Here is a 13,483-nt window from a genome sequence, read left to right as displayed (position 1 = left end):
TGTCAGAATGCCAGATGCAAAGGAGGGCACCAGGATGAGGTCTCTTGTTATCTGGTGTGCTCCCTGGGGCATTTGGTGGGCCGCTGTGAGATACAGGAAGCTGGACTAGATGGGCCTATGGCCTGATCCAGCGGGGCTGTCCTTATGTTCTTAACTACAATTCCCAGAATGCCTTGCAGGTCTCTTGTTATCTGGTGTGCTCCCTGGGGCTGTTCTTATGTTCTTATGATTGAGACTGTGTATACTGGATCTGTAGATACAGGGAGACCCCAAACCAAACCAGAACAGCAAGTCTCATTGAGTAAGCCCAGATTTCAGATCCGTGCTTCCTTAGCCCATGTCGTCCCAGATTTTTCCCAGGCTCTGCCCCAGAATGCACCAGGTTTAACTTTAGCCCCACCTGGGTCCCCATTGATTCTACTTGAGCTCCTCTTTAACTCTGTGTGGGCTCACAGCTTTGGATTGCTGTCATCCATGTGCAACATGCTTGCTCCCGCAGGTCTGTAGCATTGGATGCCCACCGGGAAGGCATGACCCAGGCTGGTGCTGTGCTTGGAGCTGGATGGACGACAAGAGGGCTCGGACCCCACAAGCCACAGCTTTGCAGCTCAGGGATCAGGCCGCATCAAGAATAATCTGGTAAGCAATGATCCTGGAATTAGGGCAGTGGTTCTCAAACTGGGGCATCACAACACGCCAGCCAGAGAGCCCTGGTCTCTACCCCCTTAAACAGGGGGGAGGCAGCTTTGGAGGGGCGCAGGAGCTTGCCTGAACTTACCACAGTCTGCAGCAACCTCCCAAGGGTGCGGGGAACCCTGCGCCAGCCTCTGCAGGGCTCCCCATGTGGAGAACTAACGCTCATGACTCACTTCTGGTTTGCAATCACGAAACCGGAGGTGGGTCGCAGTCGTTACTTTGCCTGTCTCTGCATGTTGGGGAGCCCTGTGGAGGCTGGCGTGGAGCTCCCCACACCCCTGGAAACTGCTGCAGGCTGTGGTAAGTCCAGGCAAGCCCCTGAGCCCCTCCAAAGCGACGCAATCCTGACGATCCTGTCGCTGCCTCCCCCCCTCCCCTCCAAGGACTTACAGTGGGGCTCAAGCTCCCTGGGAGTTTGAGGGGAAGATTAACTCCCTGGGAGTTAGGGGGAAGATTCCCGTGCCTTATTCACTCACATTGCATTTAAATGATACAAACTCACTGTAAATGATATAAAATCACAGCTGGCATAAAGAGGCATTGAAATGGCCAAGTGGGTTGACTTTTTAAGAACCTAAGAACAGCCCCACTGCATCAGGCCAAAGGCCCATCTAGTCCAGCTTCCTGTATCTCACAGCGGCCCACCAAATGCCCAGGGAGCACACCAGATAACAAGAGACCTGCAAGGCTTCCTGGGAATTGTAGTTAAGAACATAAGAACAGCCCCACTGGATCAGGCCACAGGCCCATCTAGTCCTGCTTCCTGTATCTCACAGCGGCCCACCAAATGCCCCAGGGAGCACGCCAGATAACAAGAGACCTGCAAGGCTTCCTGGGAATTGTAGTTAAGAACATAAGAACAGCCCCACTGGATCAGGCCACAGGCCCATCTAGTCCAGCTTCCTGGATCTCACAGCAGCCCACCAAATGCCCCAGGGAGCACACAAGACAACAAGAGACCTGCAAGGCCTCCTGGGAATTGTAGTTTAGAACATAAGAACAGCTCCACTGGGTCAGGCCACAGGCCCATCTAGTCCAGCTTCCTGTATCTCACAGCGGCCCACCAAATGCCCCAGGGAGCACACCAGATAACAAGAAGACATGCAAGGCCTCCTGGGAATTGTAGTTAAGAACATAAGAACAGCCCCACTGGATCAGGCCACAGGCCCATCTAGTCCAGCTTCCTGTATCTCACAGCGGCCCACCAAATGCCCCAGGGAGCACATCAGGTAACAATAGACCTGCATCCTGGTGCCCTCCCTTGCAGAGTGATAGGTGCAATTAGTCTGTGGAACTCCTTGCCACAGAATGCACATAAGCACATCAGAAGAGCCCCGCTGGGTCAGACCATAGGCCCTAGCTTCCTGTCTCTCACGGCGGACCTCCAAATGCCCCAGGGAGCACACCAGATGACAAGAGACCTGCATCCTGGTGCCCTCCCTTGTTTCTGGCATTTTGACATAATCTTTGCAGGCACCAAAAGAGCCACAAGGAACTTTGGATACAATGAGATATGGTTGAACTTGTCCAAACGCACAAGGCGGGAGGGTTTGCCTTCCCCACACATCTGCCCCCCTTCCAAATGTAAAGGTAGATCACATTTTCTGTGAAAAAAACAGCAGCTATGAAAGCTTGCACTCTCCAGGGGCACAGGGTAAAAAATTCAGGTAGACAGTGTCCCCCAATGGCTATCAACAGTTTTATGTCCTGCTGCACAAAAATATGAAAGCAAAAAGTCAACTTTAATTTTTCCTTGGAGACCGCTGAGTTGGCATTTGCTTTTTTGGTGCTTTACCCCTTCGTGCCTTCTGAGATAAAGCAGGCAGACTGTAAGCTACGATTAAAGTCTCCAGAAGGTTAGTATAAATAAAAACCTTTCTTTTCTTCCTCCCCACCCAGTTCTGTGTTGTAATTCAGCACTCACCGGCCAAGATGAAAACCAGTCCTACTCCAATCCATTGAAAAAAACCCTAGAGCAGTGTTTCTCAGACTGTTGGTTGGGACCCACTAGGTGGGTCGTGAGCCTATTTCAGGGGGTCCCCATTCATTTCAATATTTTATTTTGAATATAATAAACTTGATGCTCCCATGGTATGTGACTGCATTTGTGCATCTGTACTTCTAACAGGCTACTGTGTATATTCTTTTAACAGTGCTAGTCAATGGGACTTACTCCTGGGTAAGTGTGGGTAGGATTGCAGCCTAGGATTGTTAAAAATGTTCCTGCTTGATGATGTCACTTCCGATGATGACATCACTTCCGGTGGGTCCTGACAGATTCTGACAACCAGTCCTACTCCAACCCATTGAAAAAACCCTAGAGCAGTGTTCTCAGACTGTTGGTCGGGACCCACTAGGTGGGTCGCGAGCCCATTTCAGGGGGTCCCCATTCATTTCAATATTTTATTTTGAATATAATAAACTTGATGCTCCCATGGTATGTGACTGCATTTGTGCATCTGTACTTCTAACAGGCTACTGTATATATTCTTTTAACAATGCTAGTCAATGGGACTTACTCCTGGGTAAGTGTGGGTAGGACTGCAGCCTAGGGTTGTTAAAAATCTTCCTGCTTGATGACGTCACTTCCAACAAGGAAATAGGTCTGTAATTTTTTATATCCATCAAATCCTGTCCTTCTTTAGGAATCAAAGTTATGTTTGCTGCTTTCCATGAATCTGGCATTTTCCCGGTCTGCAAAATATCATTCACCGTGTTAAGCAATGGTAGACTTACCATTGGATGATGTCACTTTCCCGATCATGACATCACTTCCGGTGGGTCCTGTCCAATTCTGACAAAGTGGGTCCTGGTGCTAAATGTGTGAGAACCACTGCCCTAGAGAAATTCTGTGCTCTGTGAACTGCCCTGAACTGTGAAGCAACATAAGCAACATGGACATAAAGACATGGAGCTGGTGAGGAGAGTTTCCATAGTCCTCGCCTAGCTGACTGCTTGAGGAAGCAGATGGGTGGGGGAGGGGAGAGGAGCACAGAAGTGAGATTCCCCCCCCTTCCCCAGAGAAGGAGGAAAAGACCACCACCTTACCTTGACACCTGCCATCTCCTTCAGCTTGGTCCCACCTGCCCAACCACATTCAAGCAAACCAGCAGAGCATCATGGGGACAGAGTCCTCCTATGCTCCCAGCATGCTCTCCTTAGCCTGTTTGTTAGAACACAGCTGGGTGGGTTGGAACAAGAGGCTGCAAAGGTGAGCAGGAAAGGTGCCCCACCTCAGTGATGGTACGGTGAGGCACAGTGCGTGGAGCAGGTGACCTGGAAGCATGACGTTCCGGGTCACCGAACTTCCTTGTGCTCGATCATTGGGGGGGGGGGCTGAGCTTTTGCTGCCACAGCTGAGTCTCTGTAGAGAGAGAGACTAGCGCTGAGGCTGACGAGAGCAAAGCCTCCCCAGTGATCACGCAACCACTCCGAAACCGAGTGGCGCATGCAGGCAATGTGATTCCCTTTGGTTACGCCTGTGCTCCACCTGGTTTCTGAGTGGTTGTACAATCCCTGGGGAGGCTTGGCTCTTGTCTACCACACTGTTAATCTAGGGGCAACTCAGCCTCCCTTGTGACGGTGCAAACCCTCAGAAAGTGGGTGGAGTGGGTGCAATCATGGGGGAGACTGAGGCTTGGAGTATGATAGGTGACTCTGCTACCTCCCCTACCCACAAATCCCTGCTCTACCTCCTTCTCCTTCTTGCCAGTCTGGCCTTTTTGCTGGGCAGCCAAGGAACAGGCAGAGGCAGATCTTGTTTTGATCACTTATAAAAATGAGAATGGTTGGCAACCTTCAGTCTGGAAAGACTATGGTATAAGCCTACAGCACCTGGTATTCCCAGGCGGTCTCCCATCCAAGTATTAACCAGGCCTGACCCTGCTTAGCTTCCCAGATCAGACAAGGAGATAATGTTCAGTATAGGGAGATGGTTGGCAACCTTCAGTCTGGAAAGACTATGGTATAAGCCTACAGCACCCGGTATTCCCAGGCGGTCTCCCATCCAAGTACTAGCCAGGCCTGGCCCTGCTTAGCTTCCAAGATCAGACAAGATGGGGCATGAATGAGATTGCTCTATGTGTCATCCTGTGGCTCTCCTGTGGCAAGTGCTGGCAGTAGAGGCGCTGAAGATAATGGTGGGTTGCCATGGCCCCAATCCTCTTCTTGCTCGTGCTCAGAGGATCAGAGCACTGGCAAAAGCAGCTGGATGGGGGGGAGGAGCGGGATTACATATGATTGCACTGATAGTATTTGTGCAATGGGGAGGGGATGCCATATCTGCCTCAGGCAGCACAATCTTGGATCAGGCCTGTCTAGACCTTTCCGTGAGCTGCATTCTTCACATGCTCAGAGGCACTCTTTCTAGCGCTCCTGGGTTCCAAGGTTGATCTGTGGCACAAAGAGACATGGCGCCAGGGTTGGTTCTCCATCAGGACATGGCAAGAGTGCCGACCCTCGAAAAACAGGGTGGGGGGAATCATCGAATCATAGAGTTGGGGAAGGGGCCTAATAGGTCATCCAGTCCAGCCCCCTGCCTTAGGCAGGGTCGCTACACGGGTTGTGCTTGCATGGTCTTAAGTTACCCTCCAAGATCCGACCTCAAAGATGCGTGCTGAGAGTGAAAGCGGTTTGGAAACCAACGGGGTATCCACAGCTTTAGAAAGCCCAGCATCAGGTTGGACTCCTGCGATTCGGAACGTCCTGGTGGCCTGCTCCATGCGCACCCTGGTGCACCTATAGATGGAGAGAAAGAGCATTTCAACACTGTTAAGAACATAAGAACAGCCCCACTGGATCAGGCCATAGGCCCATCTAGTCCAGCTTCCTGTATCTCACAGCGGCCCACCAAATGCCCCAGGGAGCACACCAGATGACAAGAGACCTGCATCCTGGTGCCCTCCCTTGCATTGGCATTCTGACATAGCCCATTTCTAAAATCAGGAGGTCTACACATCATGGCTTGTAACCCGTAATGGATTTTTCCTCCAGAAACTTGTCCAATCCCCTTTTAAAGGCATCCGGGCCAGTCGCCATCACCACATCCTGTGGCAAAGAGTTCCACAGACCGACCACACGCTGAGTAAAGAAATATTTTCTTTTGTCTGTTCTAACTCTCCCAACACTCAATTTGAGTGGATGTCCCCTGGTTCTGGTGTTATGTGAGAGTGTAAAGAGCATCTCCCTATCCACTCTGTCCATCCCCTGCATAATTTTGTATGTCTCAAAATTTTGTATGTTCTACCACATATTGACACAGACCCCGCAAAATGAGCTACGATCGCTCTTGCCAGGTTCAGGAAGCAATGTCCAAACGCTAACCTGTTTCTATGGCAACTGGGGGGGGCAGCGAGAAAGAATTACGACCTCGGAATTGACTGAACGGTAGTTCTCATGAAAAAAGTAAAGGCCAGACCATATCTTTTCTCAAATATAATTTAGTAGTAAGTCACCGGAATGGTATGCGCTAAAAGGATTTGAGTGACCCATCTGGGATATGGAGTGCTAAGTTTTCCTAATGGAGTGCTTGAAATTTGAAGGGCCTCGTGCGGACATACCATCATGTGTGCCATAAAAGCGGGGAGGTAGGGGGTGGCGGGAGGGTGCCCTTTCGGGTGGAAAAATCTTATCAGCCACAGGCTAAATTACTCTGGGGAAGTGAGGAGAAGTGCCTCGGCGGAAAACCGGCAGGCTCTTCCTTTTGTTCCATTTTAAAAATGGTTGGCAACCTTCAGTATCGAAAGACTATGGTATAAGCCTACAGCACCCGGTATTCCCAAGCGGTCTCCCATCCAAGTACTAACCAGGCCTGACCCTGCTTAGCTTCCGAGGTCAGACCAGATCGGGCATGGAAAGACTATGGTATAAGCCTACAGCACCCGGTATTCCCAGGCGGTCTCCCATCCAAGTACTAACCAGGCCTGACCCTGCTTAGCTTCCGAGGTCAGATGAGATCAGGCATGTGCAGGGTAAAATAAATTTAACTTCAGTGCCTTGCAGGATTTGGCCCCGTTTCAAAGTTTCTCTGGAAAAGATCCATAGATAAGAGCTCATCCTCTCTCCAACACGCCCATAGCCAGGACTGGACCCAGGACAGCCCAAACCACCTTCACTCCTGCAGAAGGCAAGCCCCCAATCCCCACTTTCGAGGCCCGACCATTTTGAAAGCGTGTCGGGCCAACACCCTGAGTGTGTACTAAAAACTCTCAGCCTTAGCAGGGAGAGTGGTTGGCAGCAATGAAACAATCCCTCGGCCAGCCTGGAGCAAAAGTCTGGTGTGACCACTGAAAATAGGGCAGTCCAGCAGGCACGGATTCTTGGCCAGATGCCATCAGGTGGGTTGCTATCTTAGGTCATCCAATCAAGAGGGCTTGGAGAACCTTCTAGAACAGGGGTGCCCAAACCCCGGCCCTGGGGCCACATGTAGCCCTCGAGGCCTCTCAATGCGTCCCTCAGGGAACTCACAGTCTCCAATGAGACTCTGGCCCTCCAGAGATTTGTTGGAGCCCACACTGGCCTGACACAACTGCTCTCAGCGTGAGTGTGACTGATCTCTCACGTGAGCTGTGGGATGAGGGCTCCTTCCACTGATTCTTCTTTCACATCAGTGATGCAGTAGCAGCAGCAAAGGAAAGGCCAGCCTTGCTTTGCGCAAGGCCTTTTATAGGCCTTGAGCTATTGCAAGACCTTCATTCATTTATATAAACTGATTTTTAATATATTCATTTATGTAATCTTATGTAAATTTATTCAAATTTTAAATGTGAATTAATTCTTTTTTCCCCGGAACCCAACACACTGTCAGAGAGATGATGTGGCCCTCCTGCCAAAAACTTTGGACACCCCTGTTCTAGAACCTTCCTGCAGTACCTTCCCTAGCCAAGGTCTTTCCAAACGCCTCTGTTTTTGTGTTTGTGGTGCTTGTGTGTCAGTCTCTTCACCAACCACCTTGATTTCGCTTTTGTTTCAGCAGGCAAAAATGGATTACCCTGAGTACCATGGTGGCTGGGCCTGGTTTCCTTGGTGTTGTCCTACATTTTACTGAACCTGATTCACCCTTTTTTCATTCTTAGGAGACCTATAATGATCTCTGGCTTTTCTGCTCAAAGCATGTCTCTCCTGGATCCCTCACGAGCTGCTTCCCACCTTGTGCAACCCTCATGAGCTGCTACTGCTGCAGGAAGGTACCCCCTAACCTCTCAGATCTGGAATCACTGGTCTGCCAAAGACTCTTCTCTGTGCTCAGCTTTCAGAAGCTATCCAGAGCTGAGCAGAAGCACTCTGCACACGGACCCTGCAACTCCTTGCATCAAGAACTCCATACCCAACCTGTATCTAGAACTCCACCACGTGTACTCTAAAATCTGCTTGGCCTCCTTCCCCCAGCGTTTGCTTGGACCAGAGTCCTGGCACCCCTCTTTCAATCTACCTTTGGTTCACTGCTGAGTCTCCTGAGGAACTGGACCTTGGGGTCTAGAGTTGGCTGAATCCCATCACTTGGGGTCACCTTCACTGGCAACTGGCATCTGGCATCTGGCTGAGATACCTTTAAAAGGGGCTTGGACAAATTTCTGGAGGAAAAGTCCATCACGGGTTACAAGCCATGATGTGTGTGTGCGACCTCCTGATTTTAGAAATGGGCTATGTCAGAATGCCAAATTCGAGGGAGGGCACTAGGATGTGGGTTTCTTGTTGCCTTGTGTGCTCCTTGAGGCATCTGGTGGGCCTCTGTGAGATACAGGAAGCTGGACTAGATGGGCCTTGGGCCTGATCCAGCTGGGCTCTTCTTATGTCTTCTGCAACATCATCATCTGGCATCCGGCTTAGATACCTTTAAAAGGGGATTGGACAAATTTCTGGAGGAAAAGTCCATCACGGGTTACAAGCCATGATGTGTGTGTGCAACCTCCTGATTTTAGAAATGGGCTATGTCAGAATGCAAGGGAGGGCACGAGGATGCAGGTCGCTTGTTGTCTTGTGTGCTCCCTAGGGCATTTGCTGGCCCACCACGAGACACAGGAAGCTGGACTAGGTGGGCCTATGACCTGATCCAGCAGGGCTGTCCTTATGTTCTTGTCCCTGGAAGTCCATCAGCAGATCAGGACAGGCAGACCTTAAGTTCTTCATCTTGTGTGCCTTACCTGCAGCCCTTCTCTGGTGTGTCCATGGCTGGTCCAGCCACAAGGCAGACTGAAACGCATCCTCCTGTAAGTAAGTCTCACTGGCCACAGCGAGGCTTGCTTGCTTGCTTATATCAAGCAAACCCAGTACCAAACAGGGAGCCTGACCTTTCTCTCTCCCCACCTTGCTTCTCATCTTGCACCCATTTTTCCCCATCTCTGTGTATCTCTGTCTCCAGTCTCTTCCCCTCCTTTTCACACAGGTCGCTATGAAGCCACCTTGGGTGCCCTTCGGGGAGAAAGGCAGAAAACAAACAAACAAACAAACAAACAAACAAACAAACAAACAAACAAACAAACAAACAAACAAACAAACAAACAAACAAACAAACAAACAAATAAATAAATAAGGCTGCAATCCTAACCTAGCAGCAACTGTTATCCTGCACATGCCTGATCTCGTTTGATCACAGAAGCTAAGCAGGGTCAGGCCTGGTTAATACTTGGATGGGAGACCGCCTGGGAATACTGGGTGCTGTAGGCTTATATCATAGTCTGAAGGCTTATACCATAGACTGAAGGTTGCCAACCAATCCTAACCACACTTTCCTGAGAGTAAGCTCCATTGAACAAAATAGGAATTACTTCTGAGTAGACCTGGTTAGGATTGTGCCCTAAATAAATGAGTGCAGATCTAAATCTTGCTGTGTTAATATAAAAATGGAATATCTTTTCTTGTCCACCAGTGGAAATTCCACATCATCGTGATGAGACTCATAGCGATTCCTTAGGAATCTATACTCTCTCTCTCTCTCTCTCTCTCTCAATTTAACGCTGAATGCAAAGCATTGTGGGACTTTTATATCACCTTCCATGAGCATCTTTTCAACGAAATTTCATGCCTCTGCAAATCTTTGGAGTTCAGTAGTCCAAACCCCCCATACTCTTTGTGGGTGAGGCTATTTTATTGATGTTCCTATTGAGATGGGTGGGGTGGAGACTTCAGAATTAGATTGACAGATAGTATGGTGGACGCACCTTATCTGCGGATCTGGCACCCACAGGCTGAATTTTCCGTGGACGCCGCAGTTGCTGGGGTCTGCTTTTTGAAGTGTTTTTAAAAGTCAAAATGAGTCAGGGGTGAGCCAGGGCTGAGGGTGGGGGTCACACGAACTGGAAGTAGCTTCCGGAATGCCCTGCAGCCCTGCAAACGGCTCAGTTTTGCAGCACTATGGATATAGGAAAGGCTGTTTTCTGACTTATATTGATGTTTATATTGATGTTTAAACAAATCTGAAGTCGAAGATCTACCGGATGGTCATCAGGCCAGCTACACTCCACGGAGTTGAACGCTGGCCGGCAACAAAAGAAGCCGAACATCACCTCGGCGTCACGGAGACAAAGATGTCGCGTTGGGTCAGTGGCATTGCTCATTTTGACCACGTCCACAACAACAACAGTTGCGGTGGTGGTACGGCGCCACTCCAGTTACTGACAAGTTGAAAGAAGCCTCAAAGGCTTCAATGGTATGGCCACATTCCGTGTGCCGACGGCGATAAGCTCTTGGGGTGCTTGGAATCTTGGGATAAGATCTTGGGGTGGTGGTGGTGGTGGACAGGTCGATGAAAGTGTCGATGGCAGTGAAGAAGGCCAATTCTATGCTTGGGATCATTAGGAAAGGTATTGAGAACAAAATGGCTAATGTTATAATGCCATTGTACAAATTGATGGTAAGGCCACACCTGGAGTTTTGCGTCCAGTTCTGATCACCGCATCTCAAAAAGGACATAGTGGAAATGGAAAAGGTGCAAAAGAGAGCGACTAAGATGATTACGGGACTGGGGCACCTTCCTTATGAGGAAAGGCTTTGGCGTTTGGGCCTCTTCAGCCTAGAAAAGAGACGCTTGAGGGGGGACATGATTGAGACATACAAAATTATGCAGGGGAAGGACAGAGTGGATAGGGAGATGCTCTTTACACTCTCACATAACACCAGAACCAGGGGATCCACTAAAATTGAGTGTTGGGGGAGTTAGAACAGACAAAAGAAAATATTTCTTTACTCAGCGTGTGGTCGGTCTGTGGAACTCTTTGCCACAGGATGCAGTGACGGCGACTGGCCTGGACGCCTTTAAAAGGGGATTGGACAAGTTTCTGGAGGAAAAATCCATTATGGGGTACAAGCCATGATGTGTATGCGCAACCTCCTGATTTTAGAAATGGGTTATGTCAGAATGTCAGATGCAAGGGAGGGCACCAGGATGAGGTCTCTTGTTATCTGGTGTGCTCCCTGGGGCATTTGGTGGGCCGCTGTGCGATACAGGAAGCTGGACTAGATGGGCCGATGGCCTGATCCAGTGGGGCTGTTCTTATGTTCTTATGTTCTTAAGCTGGCGCAGAAGGGCCTTCAGTTACAGGTCAACAGCAAATAATTGAAGGGCCGAGCAAAGCTTGACATGCTGCACGGCAACGTGAAAACCACCCATTTATGCCCAGGCCCAGCCTGTGACCTTGAGAAATGGAGACTCTGATCCAAAATAGCGGACCCCACCACCGCATGGGGCAAATGTTAAGAAGAAGAAGATCCACTTTAAAAGATCCACTTTTAAGAGTGGATCCCAGAATCTGCGGATCTTGGTATTCACACATGGGGGGGAGGGAGAACTGGAACCAACCCCCCCCCCCAGTTACCGAGGGTTGTCTATTACTAGCTCATCACAGAGCAGAGATGGCTTGGAGTCCCTGTTCTGCACCCGTCGAGACCCGCTCGGAACGGCTGGGGCTGGCTTTGTCGTTCCGGATGCCACAGGGGACCGACCGGTTCCAGGCAACCCTTGCCAAATGCAAAATAATTTATGACACCAACATTTCAGAGGATGCTTTTCTCAGGGATAATTAATGAGCCTGACAAGCAGCAGAAGCTTTTCCCCGGAATAATTTGCCACACAGAGGGCCCTCGTCTGCTTAGCCGCCTCCAATAATATTGCGGCTCGTATTTATACATATTTGTCATCATAAACTGGGATGGCTCTTGGAGCAGCCATTAATCTGTTATCTACACTTAATTTGCTCTTATCTGCCACTGTAGAGAAAAACAGAATCAGTTCATTAAAAAGAGGAGCAGTTCACCGGCAACGCAGCCCGCTCTCTCTAACCTCTCGGAAAGGCGCTCGGTGCAAACCTTGAGCAGGTGGGGCTGTCTCTGGTTGAGTGGCATCCTTGGCCCGTCTCGCTTAGCACTGTCTAGCCCCGGGGTGCCAAACCCGTTTCGTACAGGGGCAGAATAGCACTCGTGCCACCTGCCGAGGGCCGGACGTGGCGTCAAGAAGCAGGAAGTGATGTCACTGCAGAGACGATGGCCAGAAAGAAGCGCTCGCATTGAAACCCATCGGCTGCACATGACGGAAGAGAAAATGTGCAAATCTTGCTCATGTTTTCGAGACGTGAGAGAGCCCCATTATCAAACTGGCTGCCCTTTCAGCAGCACTGCTTCCACCATGGCATTGCGGCTCAGTTGTTGAGAGGTGTAAAGCGACACAAAGTGCTGGAAGGGCGGCCCGCATGATAATTGAGCTCTCCCAGATCTTTGGCAGTGTCTCCCTCTCTCACCCCTCTTGGTTTACCCCTAACCCCATAGCGTTTGTTGCCTTCTGAGGCCTCCTCTCTCCCCCAGAGCCTCCCAGAAGCTGCACAGCTGAAAGGGCAGCACCGGGACAGCTCACAGCCCAATCCTGAGCTGCCCGGAGCACGGGGCTGCCACGGTACCAAAAATGACTGCTGCGGTATCCTGCGTGCCCTGGGTAGCTGCTGCTGCCTCCTTGGGAGAAGAGGACTTTCGTCCCCTTCCCCCGAGTAAGGGAAGTAGCCCTGCAATGGGGCTACTCGATTCTGCAGCGTCTCCAGACATGTGGCCTAACATGGTGCTCAGGATCTGGTAAACCTAGGTGGGTCCTGGTAGAGTGTGGGTGGGTCCCAGTGGTAAAAGTTTGGGAACCACTGCTCTGGTTCATCAGGAAGCCTAGCAGAGGTAGCTCTGTGGGTCAGGAAGGTCATCTAGATTGCGGTACTAGCTGGCCAGAGTTTAAAAAAAAAGTACTGTAACATGAGTACACAGATATTTTTTAAAATGCATGCAAGGACCCAGTGCAATGATCAATGGTGATTGGCTTGATCCTGTCTTGCCTGCCCAGCTTGACTACTGACCCCGCTGTAGTTGTTGCTCATAGTCACATAAGTAGTGATGGCATCTTGCCTAGATGCCTTTAAGAGGGGATTGGACAAATTTCTGGAGGAAAAGTCCATCATGGGTTTACAAGCCATGGTAGGTATGTGCAAGCTCCTGGTTTTAGAGGTAGGATAGCTCAGATTGCCAGATGCAGGGTGTAATGGAAGATCAGAAGATCATCAGGTGGATGATGTGGTGTTGACAGTGATTCCATGTTTTGACAGCTGGTTGACAGCTCTGGGAAGGGCAGGGCTGGCTGCACAGCTGTAATCAATCAAGGCCAATGGAGACCTGGATGGGCACCTGAGCTTCATTTGACCTTGATGGGACTTTGAATGGACATGGACTGAAGAGATGGCTCAGCTGAGCCTAATTTGGACTTAATAAGGTAGCTCACAGCTGAGCTGCATTTTGGATTATGAGACATCCAAGGATAAAAGGC

The 13,483-nt window shown here is 50.0% G+C and overlaps 1 pseudogene; it reads right to left on the bottom strand.

Annotated features, from left to right (window-relative positions):
* Positions 1–6,563: 6,563 nt before the first annotated feature.
* Positions 6,564–6,682, bottom strand: LOC136633718 (5S ribosomal RNA; annotated as a pseudogene).
* Positions 6,683–13,483: the final 6,801 nt, after the last annotated feature.

This window comes from Tiliqua scincoides, chromosome 13 (genome assembly GCF_035046505.1).
Source record: "Tiliqua scincoides isolate rTilSci1 chromosome 13, rTilSci1.hap2, whole genome shotgun sequence".
Taxonomy (NCBI): domain Eukaryota; kingdom Metazoa; phylum Chordata; class Lepidosauria; order Squamata; family Scincidae; genus Tiliqua; species Tiliqua scincoides.
The sequence above is the reverse complement of the archived record's forward strand: the minus strand, read 5'-3'. Positions and strand labels throughout refer to the sequence as shown.